The 26,673-nt window shown below is 41.7% G+C and overlaps 1 long non-coding RNA gene across 2 annotated transcripts; it reads left to right on the forward strand.

Moving 5' to 3' along the window:
* The first annotated feature begins 9,411 nt into the window (after positions 1 to 9,411).
* LOC109447284 (uncharacterized) lies at positions 9,412 to 24,780 on the forward strand. 2 transcript variants are annotated; one of them, XR_012493755.1, is made up of 4 exons: positions 9,412 to 9,563; positions 14,643 to 14,777; positions 15,732 to 15,888; positions 19,151 to 24,780. It is a non-coding gene; the product is annotated as an uncharacterized LOC109447284 (long non-coding RNA). The 2 variants fall into 2 exon arrangements; XR_002137342.2 differs by having other exon boundaries at positions 15,732 to 24,780.
* The last annotated feature ends 1,893 nt before the right edge of the window (positions 24,781 to 26,673 follow it).

Genomic DNA, 26,673 nt, shown 5'->3' on the forward strand with positions numbered 1-26,673 from the left:
AGGGTCCTCATCCACAGAATGGAGATAGTAATGCTCACTGCTGAGCATGCTGTGAAGGTCAAGTGAGACAAGAAGGTGAAGGAAGGACTGTATCACTATAAGCAGGGTGCTGGTTCCCTCATCAAGCCATACAACGCCGCTCTGTTCTTTCTAAATCTTTGCCCACCCAGTCTGTCTGATCTTGCCAACCCTCACTTCCTTCCATATTACCGTCTCATCTTCACCGCTGTACGACCTTTCAGCATTTGGCCCTCTCTGTGATCATGAAGACATCCACATCTGTTGGACTGAAGGCTTCTCAAAGCAGGGCTAGCTTTGCTCTTTTTTGCAGCCTCCCCTTCCTCTACCACAGAGCTCAGCAGGTAAGAAGTACTCGGCCCAGCCTCTCCCCACATGAATGAATGCACACATGAGTGAGGAGCTAGCCCCTCTCTCCTGAAGGCCTGTTTATGTTATGTCACGTAAGAACATTGATTTTGAAACTGTGGTTCAGAGATCTAAATTTAGACTCTCCTTCTGCCATGAGCCATGGAATGGGCTTGAAATATATTCCTCAAGAACTTTCTATCTTTCTTGGGCTCTCAGAGACATGGCCAAGTAGCCAAGTCTGGGGCAGCTTTCAGCTCCAAGTCTTGGAGAAGCTTCTTGTTCAGCATAGGTTTCTTGTGCAACCACCCAGGATTCCTGGAAAGTCTACTGCCCTGATGATCCCACAGGCTGCCCTACCTGTGGGCTGTAACTCTCCTCCCTACCCCCCACCCTGGTGTGTGCTTCCGACCCATTGTCCTGCCCTCTCAGTGGCTCCTGGATGCTTTCCTAAGGACTGCTAATGACATTCAAAGTGGCTTAAATGTGCTTCTTCTCTCTGAGAATTGAAAGCTACATGGGGTTCCACTGATAATACCTGGCAGTGAGCTCTGTTACAAAAGCCTGATGGGGAGTTAAGGCTATCTTAGAATAATGTATCCAAAGCTTCAACTTTCACCTGATTACAGAGAGTCCTTGACTTACCATGGTTCAACTTACCATCTTTTGACTTTACAATGGTGTGAAAGTGATACACATAATAAATTATATGAGATACTCAATGCTTTGTGTCAGACTATTTTGTCCCACTGTAGCTAATGTAAGTGTTCTGAGCACATTTAAGACAGGCTAGGCTAATCTATGATATTCGGTAGGGAAGGTGTATTGAATGCATTTTCAAATTGCAATATTTTCAACTTACGGGTTTATCAGGAGATAACCTGATTTTTTAAAAAAGCATCTGTATTTCAATGATAAAATAAAGACATTAATACCACCTAATATAGGAAATAGCCTGCCTGAAGGATGAGGTTAATTACTGTAATCTTCTATTTCTCCATTTCTAGTGAGATTCTGGTTATAATCAATTATGTAATGAGAGTCACCAGAATAATATGGACGGGGAAAATAAAATGATCCATAAAGAAACAATAGGTGCTGATTAGAGCTAATGGGAAAATAGAGCATCACAAGTGCCCATGGGATTTAATGAGACTGAATCTATGGGCCAGAGAGAAAATCCATCTCATCACACTGGCTTTCCACTGGCTACCATCTGTCGTTATCTTTAAAACGAGAAGATCTCCACTTTTCTTGTGTGGTGATCGATTGGAAGGACACATTTACATTATAGCATGCTCAGTCTGTGGTACTGATATTTGTGAGATCTAATAAACTCCTTTTATTTTCTAGGCCATTTTGAGTTAGAGTTTCTATTACTTCCAACCTAAAGCATCCTGATTAGTACAAGCTATGTCCCATCTATCTTTCAAGAAGAGTTACAACTGTTAACATACTGACCTTAGCCTCCTCATTAGTAAAGGGGACTCTTAGAATAAGATCACATTCCTCTCCAAATACTTTGAGATTTTATAATTCATCAAAGAGCTCAGTGGAAACTGGAGCTTCTACTGCTATCAGGCTGAGGACTATGTGATTGAGAAGTTTACAAGGTAGCAGCAAAAACAACTCAGATCACAGTTTCAAAACAGATTTGGGGCAGGGCAGGGCAGAGCAGAGCATGACCATTTAAGGAAGTATCTGGACACTTGTAAAACTCTAGAACTCTACAACCTGTAGAATGTCTCCTATGCTTCCTGGACTCATAGGAAGAATGGCTTTCTGACCATGGTCAAGTTTTTCTCCCTTTCAGTATGTGGAAAGAAAGACTCAGGCCACAGTAATATTAGGTTGGTGCAAAAGTAATTGCGGTTTAACAGATTTAAAAAAAATTGCAAAACCACAATTATTTTTGCACCAACCTAATATTATGACACATGGTTAAATGTTTAGAAATAGATTGAGCATCAGGGTTAGCTTTAGACAAACTCTAACATTGTTTGTCTTCTGTTTCTGGCCCTTCTTTTCCCTGTTATTCCATTCCCCATCTTCCAACTAGGTAGTAGAAGTTCATGCCCCTTCAAAAACTCCTTTTAGGAAAGTGTTGAATATTACTCTTTAGTATAAATAATGTAGGATTCTAGAATCTCAGAGTTAGAAAAAACTTAAACTTTATCCACTCTGCAGTGGGTTGAATGGTGGCTCCACAAAATACATGTCCACTTGGAATTTTGAATGTGACTGTATATGAAAAAGGGTTTTTGCATATGTAATTAAGTTAAGGATCTTGAAATGAGATCATCCTGGATTATCTGGATGGGCCCTAAATCCAAGGACAAGTGTCCTTATAAGAAGAGAACACACAGACAGACAATGGAAAAGCACGGAGGGAGGTCATGTGATGATGGAGGCAGTGATTGGAGTTTTGCAGTGACAAGTCGAAGCACATGAAGGATTGCCTGTAATCACCAGGAACTAGGAAACGCAGGGAGCTTATTCTCCCTCAGAGCCTCCAGAAGAAATCAAACTTGTTGATGCCTTGATTTCAAACTTACGTCCTCTCGCCAGAACAGTGAGAGAATAAATTTCTGTTGTATTAAGACATCCAGTTTGTGCAAACTTTTTATGACAGCCCTGGGAAACTAATATATATTCCATCCTCCAATTTATCCTTGAATTATTTGCATAGAATCCCCTCCATGTGATTGTCCACTCTTTGAAGACATCTAATCTAATCTAGTCAAATCCCTCTTCTACCAGGTAACCCTTGTTTTTACCAAACTAATCACTGACAACCTCATCAGAGGACTCCTACGTCACACTTTTTTAAAGATCAACATTATTGAGGTATATTTATATACAATCAAACATACTCATTCTGAATGCACAGTTCAATGATTTTTGAAAAATGTATACTTCCATATCACCACTACCATACTAAAAATGTAGAACATTTCCATCACCCCTCAAATTCCCACACATCCTTTTGCAGTCACTCCGCCCACTCCACCACCACCAATGTTGGCCTGAGGCAACCACTTCCGTCTTTCTGTCATTCTAGATTAGTTTTGCCTTTCTGAGAATTTCACATAAATGAAATCATGTCATATTTTAAGTTCCCATAAAATAAATGGAAAAGCCAGAGAAACCCCATCAAATAGAATGGGAGTCACTGACATGAATCTCTTTGGTGAGCTTGCCCTGGCACAACCCGAACTGGAGCCAGCCATCTTGCCAAGCCAGCATCGCACACTTTTGCACAGGCTGCCTTTCTCTGTGGCACTCTGTATTCACTACCACTTCCCTTCCCTCACTCTTGGAGCCTTATTTCCTTTCTTGGTCCACATTTGCCAACTGGGAAAGTAAACAACAAACGAAACCCCTGAAAAAGTATCTTTGCTGAAGAGTTTGCTAATCTTCGGGGAGAACCAGACAGGAAATGTGTCCACTCAGTTCTTACTGACATCTCAGATAATGTAAACTCCCCATTTCCTCTACAGTTGGCTCAGTAATTGGCTTCTCTGACACAATGAGGGAAGCTTCAGTTTCTCATTATTTAACAGTTGGACACCCCTTTGCTCTCCTGGCTCCTAGTGCTATCTTTCCCTCTCTTGTCAAGAGTTTTGTTTTCTTTCTTCATCTTGTTCACATCCAGACTGAAAAGAATGTGACAGAGAGCAATGGTTGAATCTTTTCATCATTTCCTCTTCTCCCTAAACCTGTCTAGTGCTTCACCCATGTGCAGAATATTTTTTATGACTGAGTAGACAGAAATGGGCTTCTGGAGTCCAGCTCTCAGTTGACATATTGCTGTTATTCTTCTTAGTATTATAAAAGAACTTCCAGAAAAGAATGCCTGGTGGTAACTGAATATGTCTGCAGGAAAGAGTGTGAATTTGCAGTCCATATAAACCTGAGAACATTACCCTCCTCTGTTTCTCCTGAGAACACCAGTGCAAGCAGAACTGCCTATGCCTCCCACAGTGTGTATGCTGGACCAGTGGTTCTCAAAATGTGGTCCTTGAACTAGTGGCATCAACATTACCTGATGTATTAGTTATCTGTTGCTGTGTAACAGGTTACCTCCAAACTTAATAGTTTTAAACACCAGTAAACATATATTATTTTTTGAAGTTTCTGTGGGTCTAGAATTTAGAAGTGACTTAGCAGGGAGATCTTGGCTTGGTTGCACTCTCTCATGTGATTGCAGTCAAGGTGTCACCAGAGCTGCTGTCATATGAAGGCTCGACTGGGGTTGGAGCATCAGCTTCCAAGGTAGCTCCCTCAGAGGGCTGTCAAATTTGTGCTGGATGTTGGCAGCAGGCCTCATTTCCACCCTAGGCTGCTGGAGTGTCCTCAAGACATGGGGCTTGGCCTTCCTCAGAGTGCATGATATGAGAGAGAGCTAGAGCACAGCAGCTGTCATGGCTTTTAGAACCTTGTGCTGAAATCACACAACACTACGTTCATCAAATAGAGTTAGAATGGAGTCACTAAATCTTGCCCAGGCTCAAAGGGAGGGAAATGATTCCCCACCCACCTTTTGGAAGGAGGAGTGTTAAAGAATTTGTGGATGTTTGTTAAAAATATTCTACCTGGCTGAGAAATGCAAATTCTTGGGCCACCCAGACCTACTGAATCAGATTCTCTGGGGTCCAAGTCCAGCAATCTGTCTTCACAAGCACTCTGGGTGATTCTATGCTGGCTAAATTTGGAGAACTACCAGATTAGAATAAAGAACACTGAGACAACCTCCACACACTTGTGGGTAACTGAGGTAAAGCCTTACCACCAGCACTACCTTATAGAAACTGAGTTTTAATGAATTTAACAAAAGGTACTGGCCTTAATTCAAGTTAATCCACAAGAAAGATGTGCTTGGCAGAATAATGGTCCCCCCAAAGATGCTCACATTCTAGAAGTCTCCGAATATGTCATATAACATGGCAAAAGAACTTTGGCAGCTGTAATTAAATTAAGGTTCTTGAGGTGGGAGATTATCCAGATGGGCCCAAAGTAATCACAAGAATCCTTATCAGGAGGGTCAGTCACAGTCAGAGAGAATCAGAGCCGGAAACATGACGATGAAAGCAAAGTAAGAGAGAAACTTGAAGATTCTGCACTGCTGGCTTTGAAGATACACAAAGGAGGAATGAGCCAAGGAATGTGGACAACTCCTAGAACGTGAAGAAGTCAAGAAAACAGATTTTTTCCTTGAGTCTCCACAAGGAACACAAACCTGCCAACATCTTGATTTTAGCCCAGGCTTACTCATCTTGGATTTCCAACCTCCAGAACTCGAAGAGAATTAATTTGTGTTGTTTAAAGCCACTGTGTCTGTAGTAATTTGTTACAGAAGCAATAGGCATCTAACACAAAAGGGTTCTTGTGTGAACCTTTCTTTTGGTGGAATAGAGAGGAAAGTAAGAAGAGTGGGATGATCTGCTTCCTTAGATGTTTCCCCAAGGAGGGTAGACACGCACATCATTGAAGAGTCTTCACTTGTATTTTTACCTACAGAATAGAAAGTCTGGAGAACTGTGCTGTCCAGTATAGTAGCCACTAGTCATATGTGGCTATGTAAGTTTATATTGAAATTAATTAAAACGACATACCTTTAAAAATTAAGTCCCCAGTCCCTGTAGCCACATTTCAAGGGCTTAGTGTCCAAACATGTCTAGTGGCTAATGTATTGGGCAGCACAGGTCAAGGACATTTCTGAAATTTTCTATTAACATTTGTAAAAGTTCTATCAGACAGCACTGCTCTGGAGTTGTTCATCTTTCCCAATTTTAAATAAGCTTTTGCAAACATCTCCTTCCTCCTCTCGACCATGTCTATGATTGCAAGTTGAGACTATTGGACTCCGTGAGCTCTGGAACTTGCTTTTATTTGCAGTGCCCATTAACTAGGTTTTAAAAATCTGTGTCTCAAGGCCTTGTAAGGATGCAGAGATGCCATAAGGACCAGAACATGAGGGAGCATGTCTGTGTGTCCCTGTGTGTGTCATGGGAAAACGGAAGGACAGGACCTTCACTGTTGACTTAACTAGAACAGCTTCCCTCTTTTGTGTTTCTCTGTGGAGCTCATTGTACCATTTCATTTGAAGATTGATCTCATGGCTTTCAAAAGAAGAAGAAATATTTGAAAACCCGTGAGGCTGGAGGGAAGGTGCCTCCCCCACCTCTTCTTTGTCCCCCTCATAGTCTCATGAACAAGATTCCTTCTCAAAATCATGACCAGAAACAATACATCATTTGCAGTTGAATATTGATATAATTCATCATCTAGAGTTTCTGCATGTATGAAAATTTCTTCAGAAACTTGATTGAAAAATTATGTTAGAGGATGAAGTTAATTTGAAAAGTAGTGTATTGGGTTGATCATTTCCCTCCTAGGATTAACTCTACTATTTTGTATTTCGGTTTTCAGAAACATTGTATTCTGTCCTACTTAAACACATGTGCGTGCGCGCACACACACACACACACACACACACACACACAGAGGCATATACTTGTACTTTATAGAACACTTTACCTGTTACAGTGAAGTTTTGTAGTGTTTCTGGGCCAAAACAATAAAGTTTGTATGAAAAATTAGGGCTTTTGGAAGTTTCTTCAAATCATATCATTCTCAACTCCCAAGGGACTTCTTAGCATAACTGACAGCCCCATTGGTTCAGGAGCAGCTGGCTGGCCAAGTGGTGGGAGCCTCACATTTGGTAGGTGAAGTTATTAAACTTTTTATATTAAATGTTAAAAGCATTGAATGGGCTGAGATCACACTTCTTGCCACTGACAATGATTTCATGATAATTAGATACCATCTTGTGTTATATATAAATTTCCCAGCTAGAGCAAACTTCCCCGGTAATGGAAAGCATGCCTGTGATTCTGCCTTTCCTGGGCAGAATTAGCACTAAGTGCTGCCTGAGTCAATTGTCATCACTCCTCCATGGGCACGAGCCCATCTCTGTAGAGTTTGCCTAGGCACACAGCCTCTCTAGGCCTCAGTTTTTTCATCCTTGAAAATCCATGTTTGTGGATTAGGAGAGCTCTGTATCGTTTTAGCTCTCATGTTCTTTGTTTACTTGATGGATGAAAATAATTAGAATCAAATAGTTCTCAATTTTTTAAGGTGAGAAGGGAAACTCTGTCATGTATGACAGCAGTAACAGGAAAATTAGGCCATGTTGAACAGCAATCATTTCCATGAAAACTTTGAATGCATCTGCAGCCATGTGTAAACAAACACCATTCTGATTTTAAAATACCATTGAGCAAGTAGGACTAGAGGCGGATTTACCTGCAGCTTATGAAGCTAACACTTAGGTGCCCCTTGTTGGAATGGACCCCCTCCAAGGCCCTGGGACGGGCCTTAGCTATGTCATTGCCTGTTGATGTCGTGTAAACCTGGAAAAGTGCAGTATCTTAGCTGAAATCTGTTAAGACTGCCATCTCCTTCCATTCATGCTCCCTTTCCTCTTGGGTGGGGTTTGGGTAACTCTGGACATTTTGTGGATCTAACTAAATAAAGGTGAGTTGCGGATACATTTACTTTGAGTTTAGTAGGATGTACTGACATGGATCACCCCGAGAACTCTAGAAAATCACTAAGAGTTTAGGGCTTTTCCCATTTCCACAAATACTCTGGTGGAGGAATTAAATACTCTGGTGGAGGAGCCAAAACAATTGTTAAGAAGTAGGAGAACAGGAAAGAAGAGGAAAATAAAAAAGCCAGAATGAATAGTTTATCTTTGAATAATCAGTCCTGTTTTAATAACCAGCAGCACTTCAGAATTAGACATGTCAGGAACAAGGACTTGGGAATAAAGTTGGGTTCAAATCTCAGTTGTGCCAACTGTGTAAGTTTGGATAAAATATTTTTACTTGAATCCATTCCCTCACCTACTAACGGGGATAAGAATAGCTATCTCCCATGTTCCCGTGAACTTTAGATGCTATAACATACATATGCATATCACAGGCACTCCATAAATTACAGCTTTTTTTTTTTTTAATGGTGCGATGGAATGTTCTCTTATGGTGCACTGAATTTAAATATCAAAAATTCCAAGCAAGGGAAAAAAATCTCCCTCTGAGACTGTTGAAGTTGGGCGGGGCCTTGAGATGTCTAAACGAGGAAATTGGGGCTTTGGAAAGCAGTGACATGCTCAGGTTGTGCCCTTAGGGAGTGGAAAAACTGGTCTGAGAACCCAGCTGTCCTAAGCTGGAGAGCTGTCAGGACATGTGGGTGCCCTCACAGTGAAAATAAATCAAGGAGTAAGTGCAGTGTGCAGAAGGTCATGCATGAAGCCCTCTCGGTACCGGCAAAGAGCGGCAGTTATCTTTGGTCAGTGTGTAGGCACTGTACATATGTTATCTCGGTAAAAACCTCACTACTGTTCGGTGAGGACGTTGCACAACAGCCTATTTTACAGATGAAAAAAATGAGAACCAGAAAAATAAAGAATTTACTCAGGGTGACACAATAATAGATGACAGGACTTGAATTTGATCCTAGGTCTATGTGGGCCCAAAGACAAACCCTTTGTCCCCATTTCACATTGCCCTGTCTGCTAAGACTCGGGCCACACAGAGGCTCTCTCCACCTTTGGCCAAGTTGCAACTGCAAAGCCACACTCACTGTGATTCTATCTTCTTCCCTCCAGCTGCAACCTTGGTGGTGCCATCAGGGCCACCATTCTTTGGTCACCATAACACTACTAAAAGCGCTGGACAAAGTCATGATTTCCTTTCCGAAGTGCATCAAGTGTGTGTCACAGTTTTCTCAGGCATATTTTTCATAAAGTCAAAGAATTAGTGGGAAAACTCAAGAATTTGTTCGGGTCATTGCCTGAGCAAACATATACTTGAACCCAGTGAAAATTTGCAAAATTCTTTCACTTAAAAAACCCTTTAGTTCAATGGCTCTCAACCTTGGCTCGCATTAGAACAACTTGAGAAACCTTAAGGTGATTCCACGCCTAGGTTCCACCCAAGACTAATAAAATCGGAATCTCCAAGAGTGGGGTGAGCCTGGCATGGTAGTTTAGAAGCTTACAGAGGAGGCTAATGTATAACAGCTGAGGTGGAAGAGTGGCTGGCTTTCCTCAACAATCCTTTCCAACGCTGAATTTCTGAGACTCTCAGAAAAAAATCGCCTCATTCCTAACCGAGGTACCTTCTTGGAAGGTAAGTTTCCCTGGCGAGTGTGGAGGTGTTGATTTATGTATATGTGTGTGTGTGTGTGTGTGTGTGTGTGTGTGTGTGTATATATATAAAAAATATATATAATATTATATAATATATTATATATTATATAATATATAATATATATGTTATATATATGTATAATATGTGTTACATATAATATATATTATATATAATATAGTTATATATTATATATAATATGTAATATATAATATATTTATATACCGATAACAAAAGATGAATACAAAAGACAGAATGCAACCATCACATTTCTATTTAGGTTCATGTTCATCAGCACAGGAAATACTGTAATGGGAAGAGTATGAGTCAATTTTTGGTTAAAAAATACATGTATTTTTCACATGCGTGGGGACAAATATTAAAATAACTCACTTTCAGACAAATTACGTTATCAATTGTTACCTTAGATATTTGACTTATGATTTTTTTTCCCAGCTTTATTGAGATATAATTGACATATAACATGACTGATTTTTTTAAATGCTATTTTGGGTTTTCCAAAGTTTCTGTTTTGAGTATTATTATTGTTTAATTATTGTTTAATAAGTCCTGTGAAAACTGTTAATTTAAAATGCAATCTAGAAGTGAGTGTACCTCCGTTCCTTACTTTCATTCATTATTTTTCATGGCAAGCATCACTGGTATTAGTTAGAACAAGTGTTCAGCTGTCTTCAGAAAAGGACATTCTCCTTTTTTGTTGTTGTTAAACTCAGCTGCCTTCAGGACAGATTAGGACATTCTCTCTCTCTTTTAAACTAACCAGGTCCCCTTTGACTATTGTCAATAGCGAAGGTCAGGTGATTTTTTGAGAGAGCATCAGCTAGACTCTCCCAGAGGAGGAGCTGCTGTACGGAAAACCTACAAGATGGCATTGAACTTGACTCTTGGTAAACAGCATGTATTTGTTAATGAATAAATGAAAAATACATTTGTTAATATTCCTAGGATAAGAAAATATAGAGAAACTCGTGTTTGTACCTTTAAGAAGAAAGAAAAAGGATTGTTTTAAATAGCTGCACTATGCTTTTAACAAAGCGTTCGGCAGAGAAAGTGGCAGTGCAGTGAGAGTGAAGTAGAACGTGTAGCTAGAGAGGGAGAGAGCGCGAAGGGTGAGCCGCTGTCTCTACAGATTCCAGGAAGAGGGCTGCTTCATGTCAACGCAAAGCATCCTGCTTGATTTCATGATGGCATTTCAGGAAAGGAACATGTTTTAAATGCTTGGATGCTGGAATTAGAGCCTAAAGTTTTAACTGAGGTATACAAGGAGATGCTATAAGAAATACTATGATGTCAAGCTCAGATGTGGCTGGGAAAGGAAGAAGAGGCAGGCAGGGAAAATGACAGTTCCACAGAGTGTGTTCACTGTACCCTCATTGCTAGAATTTAGTTCAAGCATCCCATTCACAGCTGCAGAAGCTGCTTCCTTGTCCTGTACTGACAAGGCTGCCGCTGGCTTTGGGCTGGAGGGAGTGGTGGGCATTGTTTGACAGCTGCTCAGCAGATGCTTGCATTGCAGGAGGCAAGAAGGATCGCTTTCCAATTGACTTGGGCAAAGGAATTTCTATTCTGGGAGAAGCAGAGGTCCCCAGTCCACAGTGGCACTTGCAGGGAGTGGGCTAGGCAGGGAAGGAGGAGGTCACCATCACTTGGGAATAGCCAATTGCCAGGGGGGACTCTCTGTCCATCTGAACTGAGCCATGGCACTTTCACCAAAGTCGATCTGCCCATAGGCTGATTAATGCTGATTTTCTCAGAGACATGCCCTCTCCCTAAACTAGGACTTATTCTATCAAGCATTTCCTTGGCTGACAGTAAGGACCAGGAGCCACTTCACATGATTTCTTGCCATCACAGATGTCCCTCTCAGTACAACCTGGGTATGACTTTCCCAAGGGTCACTTGTCACCACTGTTGACAAACAATATAGGTACAGCCTAGTTCCCTGCTAGCAAAGGAGTCAGATAAGTGAGGGAGAGCATAGGTTGTGGTTTCAGCCAGTCTTGGGTTCAAATCTCAGCCAGGGCAGGGACAGGATTTGACAGGGCTGGGATCAGGGTCAGGTGAGTAAGGCTAAGTCCTATAAGTACAAGGTCAGATCCTGTCTTTATTCAGAATTTGGTATTTTGTTCATTATGGATTTTTTCGTCAATTTTGATTTTCTAAAATACTGCATTATCATATTCCTTGCCCTAATTGCTGAGTTTTGGGGCTCCCTTTTCCACTTTGTACCCAGCTTCAACTCCTCACTTGCCTCCCTAGTCCTGACTTTGCCCAGCCCAATGACTCACCAGCTCTGGGAGGTTACTCATATCACTTTAAGTCTTGCTTCCATTGTCTGTAAAATGGAGTGATTGCTACAGCCCATATTGTAGGATTTTGTTAAGTGACATAGTGCATGTAAGACTCTTAGCATAGGTCTGGACTATAGGCAGTGCCTTTACCTTTGTTTGGTCATTCTGTGGCCAGGGCTGACATGTGGCAGGCTGCAGGCTTAGGGACGGTGTGTGCCTCTGGAATGAGTCATTTGCTTGATGAGAGAACATGGGTCAGGGCCCCAAAAAGGATGTTCTTGCCAATAAGAACCACCGTCTTAAAGACAAAATATGGCCCATCAGCCATTTCTGGACATTGACTGACATTGCTCAGCCTATTTGTACCAGTGGTCCAGACTCCAACTCAGCTGGCCTTATAGTTGTTAAAAAAATACTTTCAAGGTACATTTGATCATTTGAAAAGAACTATGATTGGTACATAAAAAACATTATATTGGTCTCAGGAAATATATAATAGTAAAACTGGATAGATTTTATATTTACCCGTAAAATTGAAATAATCTCTGAAAATTTTGGAAAATGTTTAACCAAGATTCATTGTGGAATAGTGAAACTTGTGAAATGGTTCCATGTCTAAGACTTTAGGCATTGAAAACTTCTGTCCTATTTCTTAGGGCAAAATTCAGTTCTAAACAGAATGACAAAAGGGAAAGTGATTGACGAATTCTTGTTTTCAAATATCTTTTCTACTTGGGAGTCTGGAAATAGCTTGTGACAGGCAAAATAAAGGCCCCCAAAGATGTCTACACCCTAATCCCAGGAATCTGTGAATATGTTACCTTTTATGGAAAAGGAACTTTGCAGATGTGATTAAGGATTTTTAAACTGGGCAGATTATCCTGGATTATTTGGGTGGGCCCAAATTAATCAGTTGGGTCTTTAAAATCAGAGAGCCTTTTCCTGCAGTGGTTAAGGAATATGCAGTGGTGGAAGAAGGGTCAGAGAGGTGTAACTTTGCTGGCATTGAAGATGGAGGAAGAGGCCACAAACAAAGGAATGTGAGCAGCCTCTAGAAAGTGGGAAAAACAAGGTAATGGACTTTCTCCTAGTGCCTCAAGAAAGGAATGAAGCTCTGCTGACACCTTAATTTTAACTCAGTGAATCCTGTGTGGAGCTTCTCACTTACCAAACTGCAAACAAATACACAGTTGAAATTATATAACGTTTAACTCGCCACTTTTATTACATATAGATAGATTTACAGTCATGTACCACTTAATGACGGGGATATGTTCTGAGAAATGTGTTGTTAGGTGACTTTGCCGTCGTGCAAACATCACAGAGTGCACGAACACACACCTCGATGGTACAGCCTACTGCACACCTAGGCTGTATGGTACCGCCTTCTGTTCCTACGTTACAAGCCTGTACAGCATGTTACTGCACTGAATACTGTAGGCAATTTCAACAAGTGTAAGTATTTGTGTATCTAAACATATCTAAACATAGAAAAGGTACAGTGAAAGTATGGAATAAAAGATAAAAAATGGTACACCTGCACAAGACACCACAAATGGAGCTTTCAGGGCTGGAAGTTGCTCTGGGTGAGTCAGTGAGTGAGTGTGAAGGCCTCGGACATGACTGTACACTATTGTAGCCTTCATAAACACTACACCTAGGCTATACTAACTTCACAAAACAACATTTATAAAATCAACGACATGGGAAAAGGATGCAATCCAGAGACGTGGTAAACATGAGATCTATGAGGCTGCTGCCAGCGTAATACGCCATACAGTTTTATAGCAAACTTTTTAATAAGTAGAAAGAGTCCATGCTAAAACAAAGATAACAGAGTAGTATAGTGAGGATATAAGCCAGTAACATAGTCATGTATTATTCTTATCAACATATTATGTACATAATTGTCCGTGCTATCCTTTTATATGACCGACAGCACAATAGGTTTGTTTCCACCAGCATCACCGCAAAGATGGGAGTAATGCATGGTGCTAAGATGTTACACTATACAACGTCACAGGTGATGGGAATCGTTCAGCTCCATTACGATTTTATGGGACCACCGTCCTAGATGTGGCCCGTCATCGACTGAAACACCATTATGTGATGCATGACAGTATCCGATATTTAGAAGCAAACCCCAGCATAGTAATTTTTTATATTTTAATATTTTCATTGTTGGGCCTTGCATCCTATTTTTTCCCCTCATTTATCTCAGGATGGCGTGGCCTTTAGATTGCTGATGGGCCTTTAGATGTGAAAAAGGAATATGGAATTATTCTCCAGGAAGCTCCTCCTTCCACACCCAACAGGAGAGAAATAGTGCTGCACACCAGGACGTGCCCAGCAAGGTTAGAGGCTGTAGGTATGGGCACTGGGCCACGCAGAGAAAGATATAAATCCTTGTAATCATTTTTAGTGAAACGCAAACATTGAGTTAGCACGAGGGCCACGGTTTCTGGGTAGTCGGTTCTAACTTTAGCAATCAGGATTTAGAGGGGAAACTTTCCAGTTTTAATGGCCTCCAGATGTTCTTCTGGTCCCAGTCGAAAATTTTTCATCATTAATGATTAATTGTTTTGTCAGCAGCAGAGTTTTGTTGTAATATCTCCAAATTGGTGGTAGTGGCCGGTAGCCATCAAACAAACCCCAAATGAGAGTTTAATCTTAGAGTCACTTTAAGTGTCCCATCATATGACATTTAATTAAATAATATAACCATCGTAATTTTCTGTTTGTATGACAGTGGCCTACCTGACTATCTGATGACAGTCACTGAACTCATATATATATATACCTGTGATGCCCTATTTTCACAATGACGGCACCCGGGCCAATGTCTAGAAGAAGGAAACAGGATGTCAGATGGCAGTCATCTTGGGTGAGTCAGAGACAAAGGGTTTATTGCAAATCACAATTAACTACTTCATCATAGAATTTACATTAAACACTTCATTCACATCAAATGGGGAACATTTAAACAGCAACGACTCCTGAGACGCACTCTCTGGGAAATTCAGGTAAAAAAGAAAACAACTTTTGTTTTCTAGAACAATAATGCTACGGCCACCTACACTTAATAAAAGGTGACTATACAGGATCTGCTCTGAGATGTGGTTTTAATTACATGACAGTCTAAAAATAAGTAAATTACTTATATTCATGCTTCAATTGCCTCTGTTTGAAGAATGAGAACACGGTTTACCTTTCCAGAAGTCTCTTTTGAGAATTGCCATCTACACACCATCTTGAATTCACAAGGAAAGGAAGGCAAACTGTACTTGGTGGTTGCAGTTAGTTACCAGATGTGGGTTGTGTCACAGCAGGATGGGGAATCAGTTATGCTGGAAAGGAGCTTGAAAAGCCTATCCTTACCTTCCTATTTAGAATGGGCTTGATTTACAACTTGCTAATAAGTCCAGGTTGCCCTGAAGCTTCTATCAAGTGCTTTTATCTATGCTTATATTCATGACTGTGACTAACTAATTTATGAGGCTGATTCACCAGGGCACATAGGTTCATGGGTAATTAGGGACCTGTATTATAGGCTGCCACATCACTTAGCGAATGAAACCTTTGTGGCTACTGGCAAATAATAGAATCTCTTTGTATTTTTAAATAAAATGACAATAAATCGTCTGACTCTGTACCAAGTCTTTAATCACTTCCTGCCTCCCAAACCACCCACCTAGCAGAGTTCTTTAGTTTTACTGTTTACAAACAGGAAAGTCCCTTTGCTAGAATGTTAGAACAAAGGAAAGATATGACGACAGAGTAAATGCAAGAGGTCTCTCATGGTGAAGATCTCTTGCCTTCCATCTTCCTTCTCTTTCAGGACTAACAGACGCGGCACCCACAGAAGCTCTGCCTAGAAGGGAGACACCCCAGCAGTAGGCCCAGCCCCACTGGGAGTGACTGGCAGGGATCACAGCTACAATTGATAAGATTTTAAGAATATATGTTTTGATTTTCACAAATTCTCTCATCTGCCAGTAAGTACGTTTGGAAAACTAAATCACTGACTCATTCTCTTAGGACATTTTTCAGCAGGTATTCACTATATGGTCTTAGACTACCCCTGGTCCCCCTTGAAACCCAAAACTCATTTCCTTCTGTGATCCTACAGCTGCAATCTCACAGAGGCCTCTATAATAACCAAGGCAATGAGAATCAGTCCCGGTGCTCTGAGGAATCCAACCCTCTGAATTAAGGCAAAGCATCCCTTTGCTAACTGATGTCCTGGTCTTTCTTCCTTAAAATCAGCATGAAATAGTTTGCCAGTTTCCAATGGTGCGATATGATGTGACATGATGTGACATAAAGGGTAATAGGAAAGAAGTTCTGTTCTAATATTAAGTATCTCTTTGTCCCCCAATCATATTGTTTAAAATAATAGTAATAATAACAATTATAATAGTAATGAAGAGAGCTAGCATTTATTATACCTGCGTTATGTGTCAGACACTCTGCTAAGCATATTATCTTCATTATATCCTCTAATTTTCAGAACAACCCAAAAGCAAGGCTCATTAGCATATTCATTCCTATTTTACAGATGGGCCTGGAATGACTAAGATATTTGACGTTTGGGTCAAGCAGTGTACACTCTTTTCTCTTGCTATTAAAATGTATTCATCCGTTCTTTCAAAAGAGATTTATTGACCACCTACTATGTCCTAGGCCCTGTGTTAGTCTCTAAATACTTTCAGGAAAGATGTGATGAACTCAACAAACCATTTTGATCTAAGAGAAGAAAAAAGATTGTTTAAGGGAGGTGGGCTTCTGAGAAAATAAAAGAATGCTAACATCAAAGTTTGCTGGTTTCCTACTTCTGCCCAGAGGGACAGCAACAAAAGCCTCATCCCTCAGGTGGAAGTCTATCATACTCACCTTTTCAGCTGGGTGGGGGCAATGACATCTGAGGAATGTGAAATGTTCTTACTCCAGGCTTTCTGCAGAGAGTGAAGGGGAGCTGGGGCCTGAGAAACGATGGGGGAATTTCCAGGTCTGAGAAAACTCACTAATGAACTTAGAATCTTGGTATCTCCATTTGAAAAGGCCGAGGAGGTCTTTGAGTTCAGCCCTTAAACCACCTTTCTGTTCAGTGCAAGATCCCCTCTTAATAAGTGGTCAGAGCATCTCCACTTGCATACTGTTAGTGTTGGGGAACTCTGTCTCATAAAGCAGCCTATTCTGGGTGCTCAAGGCTGTTTTCCATAATACTGAGTCAGAAATCTGCTGCCACATAACTTCCGCTCATTAGTCCCGGCTCTGTTCCTGATGTTATGACAGATAAATCTAATTCCCGTTTCATGGGAATGCCCTGAAGTGCCTAGTGTCCGTGATCTTGTCCCCACTAAGACTTCCTTTCCTTGCTCCTTCATCCTTCTCTCATGTGTTATGATTCCTAAACCCTTCACTCTCTAAGCTGGAGAAAGAGAAACTGGCAATTAATAAGCTGGACCAATTCAAGGCTCCCTGGGAAGGGCTATTCATAAACACACACTCAAGTGACAAGAAACTGTGAAGGAGAAGCTGGGGCATCTCCTTTGGCCATTAGGACGTGGACAGAGAGTCTATAGAGTTGAAGAGATCGCTGAGATCAGAGTATTTGAACTCCTGAATAGTGCTTAAGACACTCAAAATCATCTTTAGAAGGCCAGGCTGCAGGGTCTGGTACAGGACCAGGGAAGCAAACTGAATGGCTCTAAGAGCATACTTGCTCCGGGCAGATTAGGCAGCCATCTCTGGGGGAAATTTTATTTACAGGGAGGAAGGAGATGGGTGGAGTTGATGTTTATGGATTCTTTGACATTCTACACTCTGTTGGAAATAACAACTACCCAGAATCCTGAGTTCTTCCACCCTCATTAATTCCTTTTTTAAAATCTTTTGTAAAGAAGTGAAATTGAGAAAAGGCTACCAATGGTCCCCTAACAACACCCATGTCCCCTCATAATACTGTGATGCCCAACCTACTCCTGATTACTCCATGAGTAAGGGCTTGGTTTTTTATGGCAGGTTTTAGCGATAAAACCCCCAAAACCTCAGTGTAGGGCATTTAGGCTCTACCAGTACCAGAAAGAGAAACTCATTTTTAGTATAACCTTTACATCATGGTAAATTGTTTTGTTGTTTGCCTCACTGGTATTTTCAGAGGAATTTGTTAAGTACATGAAGATCATTTATAACCCAACTTGCAGGTTCAAAGCCATGTGACTATAATGATGCAAAGGTTACTTACTCATGCTTTGTGCTGTTTAATAGAATAACTCTTCTTCCTTGGTACTTGCCTGTGTTCACTGCTACACTTTGTCACTAGTTTTGATGATCATGCGTTCTTTACAATACTTAGATAGGATGGCGGACAGCTTTAGCTCCATTCTGCAGGTCAGGTAGCAAAATGAGGTTGAGAAACTGAAGCTGAGAAGGCTATAGTGGCTTGCACAAGTTTCTGTGGCTCTGAGTAATAGAACCCAGATAATATATCAGTTTTATGCCCAGTGCTGTTCACTATGCAGAATTCTTCAGAACATGAGCTAACTACGGTGGAGGTATAAGAATTCAATTCACGTGGGCACCTTTGAATTCCAGACCACTGGAAAATATTAATGACGTTAATTCTAGCCACCCATTGAACAATTAAAAAGAAAATAAAACTTAATTATCACCTCCTAAACAAAGCCAGAAAAAGGCAAATCTACGCATCTTTGAAAATCTCACCAAGGGTAAGTTTTTAAAAGATAATGGTGTCCTGTGGCATGCGAGCTATTCTGCAGTAGAGTAAGCACTCAATCATACTTGATTTTCTAGATCCATAGAATTTTCTTTTCCCCTTATCTAAGTAATCTTAAGGAGTCTGATCAAAGAAAGGCACACAAAATGCTTTTATTAAAGAAATGTTTGGTTGTCAAGAGATTGATATCACCAAGATTGAAAACAGGCCTATCGTTGAGGTTTGGTGACTGCTAGGCCAAAGCCAGAGATCTGGCCAACCTCAAACTGGTCTCTTAATTAAAGAGTAAAATTTAAGGAGGTGCATATAATTCTTTGGAGGTTTAAGATAAACTCTTGTTGACTGGATGCAATAATCTATTTCTTTGGGGTGTAACTAGGAATAGTCTTTTCACTTTTAATGTAAGATATGTGTTAGTCTTGGCTCTAAAGGAGCAATTTATATCCAAGATTCTCAAGGAACTCTTTTGAGATTAATTCATTTTGGAGAAACATAAGGTCTTTGCTTCCATTCCACAGAGACTTAAATGATTCCTGGCGGCGGATGTTCCTTTTCCAAGGAAGGTGTAATACACAGAGGCCAAGTTCTTCCTCAGCTCAGAGTCTGTTGTCTTCCTAATGGACAATCCTCCACTTCATTTTGAAACAGAAGAATATGGGGAGCTACAATTGGTGTTAAGAGCATGAATTTTAAATAGTGATGCAATGTATATCTGATAGAGGTGTCTGAGCTGGGCCCAGTGCCTTTATCTGACCATCCACCACCCACTCATCCATCTACCATCCATCCATCCATCCACCATCCATCCACCATCCATCCACCATCCATCCATCCATCCATCCATCCATCCATCCATCCATCCACTATTCATTCATCCATTATTCATTCAACATTGAGTAATGGTAAGTTCATACATTCTGAAGCCAGTCTGTGTTGAATTCCAGTCTCTCATTTAGCAGCTGTTAAATTATTTAAATTCTCTGAGTCCTAGTTTTCTCATCTGTAAAATGGAGAGCATGCCCCTCACAAGATTATTGGGAAGATCACACAAGCTACTATAAACAAAGTGCTTGGAACAATGCCTGGCACATAACTAACAGTATTCAAATCGTTCCTATCGTATGATTATTTTTATTTACTGATGAAACAACTCGAGTACCGAAAAGATGAGTGACCCACCTGTAAGTACAGGATAAATAAATCAGGAGTTAGAGAACCTACTTCTTTGATTATTTGTCTCTCTTTTCCAGAAAGAGGAGGATGAGAGCCAGGGAATGGGAGATAATTTTCTGAGAACTAAATTATTTTGGCTTAAGCATGAGAAACTGAATTCTAGTAGTGTTTTTGTTTTGTTTCTTATTTTTATTGCCATGATTATTGTTTTATTTTGTTTTCATTGAAAATCATTTCCAAAGTCTTCAGAAGAAAGTCAAGAAGATTCATGTACTTATTTGTCTATTGGTCTGGTCAACTAGACCACAAATCCTGTTTTATCCTAACACCCCAGGGTCATAACCCAGCACCCTGGATCTTTGGGGTCCCTGAGAAGCAGGAATAGAAGAGAATTTCACCAGGACACAGCCCCGGCACTATCACAGCCTGCTTTCAGAGCAGGGAAAACCCACTGAGGAGATTTCTCAGAACAGGAGCCAGGGGAGGCTGTTCGGTCATTATTCACGTGGCCAGGAGACAAGCATTGGGCACCCACAGAAGAGAACTCTGCCTCTGCATCTCCAGGGGCCCTAGGGCGAGGACACAGAGCTCACCCCTGAATGGAGAGTAGAATAAAAAATAGATTAATAAAGGAGAAGTGCACCCCAAAAAAGTGCCTAAGGGAAGATGAACAAAAGGAGCTGGAAGAGGCTGAGGAACGTTGCCCCGAGTCACCCCAATTCAACTTGATCCCAGAATTTATTGAGCACGTAGAATGGACAAAACAGGAAGCCGGGTATATTGTGGGGCCTTGACCTGTCCATTACAGGAGAAAAGACACTTCTGGAGGAGAATTTAGGCCCTACCCGGGCCGCCTTCCTGGTGGAGTTCTGGCTGCTCTACTTCCTGTCGGCTCCTCAGTTCTCAGAAGGCGTTAACCCAAATTAGATCATCTGATTTTTAAAGTTTTGCATTTAACCAGCAACACAGATGAGCTATGATCCAAGACCGAGGCAGGAAGTATCATTCTGAAACAGGGTGTCCAACTGTCCCAGTTTGCCTGAGACTGTCTTTGTTTTATCACTGAAAGCCCTCAGTCCTGGGCAAATAGGACAGTTGGCCATGCTAACCTGAGCCTACTGTTGGTAAATACTTGACAGGAACAATATGGGAAGGACTGTCTGAATAATATGTAGTTTGTTCACCTCTCTGAAAACTAATGAACCTTATTTTGGCTTATTTAGCTTGTTTATTATTTATCGAAATAACAGAAAGATGTGTGTGGGTTGCACAGTACTTGCCTCAGTGGAATTATTTTTACTGACATTCCCTTTGTGAGGATGCTCTGGGTCCGAAGCCAGGGTATTGTAAGAAGTAGCCTTGGGCAGCTCACTGTATTATTTCCTATACAGATATCACCGAGGCTTAATTCACTATATTACACAGTGTCTGCCTCCTGAGGACCCATGGGTGGAATTTCAGTATCGGGGAGACTCCCATCTCCTGGCTGCTGGGAAGGTGCGTCCTCTTTGTGGCTGTCCTGAAGCATGTTGGCATTCCTTGGCACATGGGGTGAATACGTCTCAGTTCATCTCATTTTCTTTTTGCTCCAGTCTTACACTTTATTTTTGTCTAGCTTGTATTTTCTGTAAGTTATTTAGGTATATAAATAGAATGAAATTAAGCAATGTTTCTGGCCAGAAGATACCTGAGCCATTTGACTTCATGGAAGTATAATGCATTAGCTTGTTTGCCTGTGGTAAACTCCGTGAGATTCCCTCTTGAGATAGTAAAGAGTAGAAGGCTCTTCCAGTCCTTCTGTGTAGGCAGCAGGAAGTTATTTCAGAGAAGTAACAAGAAGACCACATCAGGTGCCTTCTCTGCAGGGTAAAGTGAGAGACCAATGTCTTCAGGGCCTCGTGGGGTCATGTGAACTAGCTAAAGCTTTAGTCCCTCATCTATCCTTGTCATCCACAGAGGAGAGCTACTCAGAAGAGGGTAAGGTTTGGGTCTCAAGTAGAATAGGTCCCACGCCCCGCCCTCTCTGGACCAAGGCCTATGGAAGGGCAATAAAATGTCTTGGGGAGTCATTCAGTAAAGGGATCCTGGGTCTCATTTCTCCCAGACCCAGCTCTGGGGAGTTGACAAGATCCCCAAACAGGTAGGGCTACTTGGAGTCTCGAGCCATATGAGGTTCTAGGCAGCCTCCCAGGATTTCCACCTTTCCCCAAGCAAGCCGTGAAAGTAGCTGAAAGAGAGCTGGGCCTATGGAGTCAAGAGTGGCAGCCACCTGCATGGACCGAGGCCTGAGGCTACACCCAGATCTCTGAAATTGCCAGTGTGGACTGATGACGACCCCAGGACCAGACTGCACCAGTTCCTTCCCATTCCAAACAGCTTGGCTGTGCAGCATTGGTGGTACGATGGTGAGCAAAGTGCCCTTCCAAGCACCTTGGCAATGCGGAAATCAACCCTCCCCCCACAAAGAAAGGAGGTGACCCCGAATTGCCAGAGATGCATTTTCCTCCAAATGGGGGCAGATAGATATTAAATTCAGTTTAGAAAAAAAAAAATGTTACATTTCCTTCACACCTGACCTTGTGGATTGAGGTGAGAGTTCGCCCAGGTATAACAATGATGAGAAAGAACAGTCATGATGGAGACGATGCTAACTACCACTCATGATGTGTCTGCTCCTCTGCTAAATGCTTTAACTTGTGAAATCCTTACAACAGTTAGGTACTGCTAAATCCCCACTTTGGAGGGAATTGAGGCACAGAGAGGTTAAGTAATGTGCTCAAGGTCACACAGCAGGATGTAAGATTTGAACCTGAGTAATCTTAATGACCCTTAGCAATACATTTAATGTTTATAAACCAAATGGTTAGAAATTCTTTCCTAATCTCCAACTAAAGCCTTCTTATGGGAGTTTAAACCATTGTTTCCTGTTTTTTTCTTAACAGAAAGAGCGAGCAGTTACTCATGTGATCCATATCTTTTCTCTATTTCCCCTTTTTCAAGTCAAAATGACCTCTGTTGCCTCAGCCTCTCCTCAGAGTGGCTGTGACCCTGAGGTTGTCACTATTCCACTGTTTCTTATTTGCTCTCTGCTTTAGTTTCTGGTCCTGAATCGGAACAGAGATCAGTGTGTGATGAGTATTCTAGGAAGATTGTATTTCTATGATTCCCAAATTAATGTGTTCTGGTGTTAAATTTAGTAATTTCTTTCCACAAGAACAACTCACTCCTCTGCTCTGCCCTGGTCCCAGGTGTGAGCCTGTCATGCTTTTGCAAAGATGTCCTGATGGTATGTTCCCCAAATCCTCTGGGAAATGAACTATTTAGCCTTATGGGTACCAGTCTATCACTGGGCCTGTTCTCTATCTATCTAAATTATGGTGGCAGAAAAGATAAAAATGCAAAGGCAAAAAAGTCATTTTTCCTACCCCCGAAATGCTGAAATTCTTTGAGCCTTCCATTCCCTTCTACATTTTTGCTGATAACAGTGAATAATGGTTTTTGATGCTGCTTTTATTGGCTTAGCATTTGAGGTCATGAGAATGTAAATGTTTCCCCAAGGAATAACACATTTGGGGGATTAGCTAGATTGTTTCTTTTATTTAAAATTTTTTTTGTTACAAAAAGAAGAGAGAATCTGCTGAACAAAACTCAGTCATGATCCCAAACAGAAACTAGAGAGCAGAGACCACCATTCACTTGGGTAGGAGCCCAAGATATTTGGGTAAGTCAACTCTGGGGGTCCCATTTTAGTTAGCATGAGTTTACATGGTTCTATTTAAATTCAATGACTGTCACATTTAAACATATTCAAATTTGGGTCAGGTCACAAAATTAGTAAAACTGATTTTGTTCAGCATTTTATTCCATTAACTGACCATTACTGTTCTCTTTTCATGCCAACTTCTCAGTGTGAGGTGTGTTTAAGAAATGGCTATTGCCCTTTCCTTACCACCCATTTTCCCCCAAGTCCCTCATATCCTCACTGCTTTATTGAAAATGTGCTCTTAGAAATTAGCAAAAACTTCCCTTAGGTCAATTGGAAAGGATTTGTGTTCTTTTTTGTGGCTCTCCCTGAGACCTTTCACGCTGTTGACCACCTCTCCCTCTCCTTCAGGCCACCCCAGTCCCTGGCTTCTTTGACAGCTTGTGACCATTTCTTCTCTTGAGAGGGTCCATCCTCTCTGGAACATGCTCCAAGGCTTGGCTCCTGTCTCTAGACTTAATTTTCTCTATATCAATCTTGGCTTAGTCTCCTATCTTCAGCTGTCAACATTATTTATGTAATTCCTAGGTTCACATCTCCCACGTCAGTCTCTCTGAGCTCCCAGCCAGTATCTCCACAACCTCCTGAACAATTTTATTTGTGAATTTGCTTTACCCTGGCACCTGAAGCTCAGCAGACCACCTGCCAACATCATCTTTTTGCCTCTAAGCTCACTCCTCCTGAATTCCCTCTCAATGGCACTATCATTCCACCTCTGAATCATTCACTGGAAAGCTCAGGGTCATCTTTGATTGCTTTCCCCCAACTTTAAGCTCCAAGGAGAACAGAGACCATGTCTATCTTTTTCATCACCATCTCCCTGCAGCCTGGCATAGTGCGTGGCACATAGTAGGAGCTCAGTACATATTTGCTGAATGATTGAATGAATTTTCTCTTTCATTATTTGTATTCTTTCAGTCCTCAACCTAATTACTCTATCAACCAATGTACATGTATATATTTGGGGAAGCTATGTAGGGTACCCATTGATTGTGGGGGCTCTTGTGTTAGACTGTCCAGGTTTTAATCTTGGCACAGCTGCTTCATGGCTGGTTGACCTTAAACATGTTAGTTAACCTCTCTGTGCTTTAGTTGTGTTCTGTAAGGTGAGGGAAATCATAATACCTACCTGGGTTGATGTGAGGATTAAATGATATAATCTGTATACAATGGATATAGTAAGTGTGTAATAAACTTCTTGGCGGATGGTGATGATATTGATGGTGATGGTGATAATGGCTATGATGGTCATGATAATGGTGACAATGGTAGTGATGATGATGGCAGAGGTGATGGCATGAGCTGGGCCTGGTGAGGTTTGGAAATGTGTGAGGTGCTATGAGGACACCATGTCAGGACGAGGACAAGAGCAGCAGGTTGCCAAGGTCCAAAGTTTGTTTAGGGCAGAAGGTAAAGAACTCTGGTGAGTGTGAAAAACAGCAGGAGAAAAGGCAGATTGTAACTGGCCTGGTAGAAAAATGGGATCCAACTGCGCCCCTCGAGGCCCTGGGGTTTTCTTGGAGGGATGTTAGAGACTATGCAGGTGGGGATACGGATTGGGTGCGGTGGCAGAAGGACTGGAAACTAAAACGTACTGGGTCCTGCTGACTGGAGTGGCAGAATGTGCTAAGCCGGTGGGGAGATTTGAGCAGAGCTGCTCTGCTTTTGTCTGTTTTACATCTTGGTTTTCTGAGGGATATTACCTTTGAAGAAAGAGTCCTGCTGCTTCAAAAAAAAAAAAAAAAAAAAAAGTGTGGAAATCACTGGTCTCGGCTTTGAAGGCCAACCGAACAGTTTGAACTTTATAGGACAGACAATGGGGAAACTACAGGGATTAGAAGGAAGACTAACAAATCTACAGTAACAGTTTGTCAAAACTCTTATAATTCATTCCTTGGTGTGTATAGTTGACTGGAAAGGGAAACAAACATCTGGATCAGGCAGGAAGGGCCATTTCAACACTGATTCTTCCTCCAAAATACCTGCCTTCTCCGTCCGTTGCCGGGCAGTCTCTCGGCCAGCAGTGCCGTCCCACTGTCCTGCCTGAATCATGGCGGCAGCCCTCTAACCCTCTGCCTTCTGACTCTGACCCCTTCATCCAGGTCAGCTCTCCAAAACACCCATCTTGTTATTCCATTCCATGTCCCAAAGCCTCCAGTGGTTTTCCCTTGGCTGTGGGGAGAAAACCAAACTGCCTTGCTCGGCATTCAACACCCCACAACTTGACAAACTCCGTCTTTCTAACCCCATTTGGACAGTCACACCTCTGTCTCCAGCTGGCCAAACCTTCTCACATTTATTTTATCGTATGCCATTCCCTGGTCCTGGGATGTACAAACACACACACACACACACACACACACACACACACACACCCCACCTGTACTTAGTTTACTAAACCTGTAGAATGCAAATTCTACCAGCCTTTTTTGACCATGTTTAGTTATATCAGTGTCTTCCGCATGAATGCCCAAAGGAGCCCTGGCTCTTAAATATCATTCTGGCAGTGATAAGTATTTTTTCAGTTGTTAAGTGTCACCTAACATCATGCTGGGCTCATTGCACACCAAAACGCCAAAATAATTTAATCCAGCTGTACTAGGAACAACCAGATTCCTTTATTCCCAAACAGGAGCCCCATTTTTACATGCCATTCAAGACCAGAGGGCACCCCATGAACTTCCCATGCCATTCCCTCAGCACCTGGTTTCCTATGCCCAGCCCAGCCCAGCCCATGGCACCCTTTTGGGTCACAGGACAGGAACATTCAGGGATTTTATGCAGCTACCTGTGTTTCCAGAAGTGGTTCAAGTCCAGTCAGCATTCCTTCTCAACGGGGACTTTTTATGAAATGTCTTCTTGACAAATGTCAGTGGAATTAGGATTCACCACACTGTTGATTAAAGGGCCAAAAGTCCTGCCTGAAAGGCCTGAGCAACAGGTCTGATTCCTCCTGGGGCAGTTGGCTAAGGAAGGGCCAAATTACTGCTGTGTTAGGCCCCTCTTAGCCTGCCGGCCTGCCCATAGTTCAATCAGAGGCCGTGGGAGAGGATTCCGACCTGATTGGGCAATAAACGCCCTCCTCTTCCCCAAGGCAAGAGTAAC

The sequence above is a fragment of the Rhinolophus sinicus genome, linkage group LG02, assembly GCF_036562045.2.
Source record: "Rhinolophus sinicus isolate RSC01 linkage group LG02, ASM3656204v1, whole genome shotgun sequence".
NCBI lineage: Eukaryota > Metazoa > Chordata > Mammalia > Chiroptera > Rhinolophidae > Rhinolophus > Rhinolophus sinicus.